Raw genomic sequence first — 381 nt, forward strand, 5'->3', positions numbered from 1 at the left:
GGCCAAGGAGACCCAGGCCAGAGAAGCCCAGGCAGCAGGACCTGGAGAGGGGTGTTGGGGTGAGCCCCATGGTCCCTATTGTTTATGGCCAGAGAGGGCAGGAAGGGCCAGCGGATGGAAGCTGGTGAGGGTGCAGCTGGCCCAGCCTGGGCTCAGGGAGGAGGTGACGGGCACCTGCCGCAGACTGTCCTACAGAACCGGGCCCAGGGGGTTCTGCGCGGCCAGCTGGGGGCTGGGTCAACCAGCTGGACCCTGGGGCGCCTATGCCCCGCCCCCACGTGGGGCCCCAAGCAAGACCGGTCCACACACCCTCCCACAGTAACATCCTCCATGGGTCCCCCTCCCTCCCTGCACCGACTTGCGGCTCAGCCCTGGGCCTGC

Source organism: Myotis brandtii, unplaced genomic scaffold (assembly GCF_000412655.1).
Source record: "Myotis brandtii unplaced genomic scaffold, ASM41265v1 scaffold986, whole genome shotgun sequence".
In the NCBI taxonomy this organism is placed as follows: domain Eukaryota; kingdom Metazoa; phylum Chordata; class Mammalia; order Chiroptera; family Vespertilionidae; genus Myotis; species Myotis brandtii.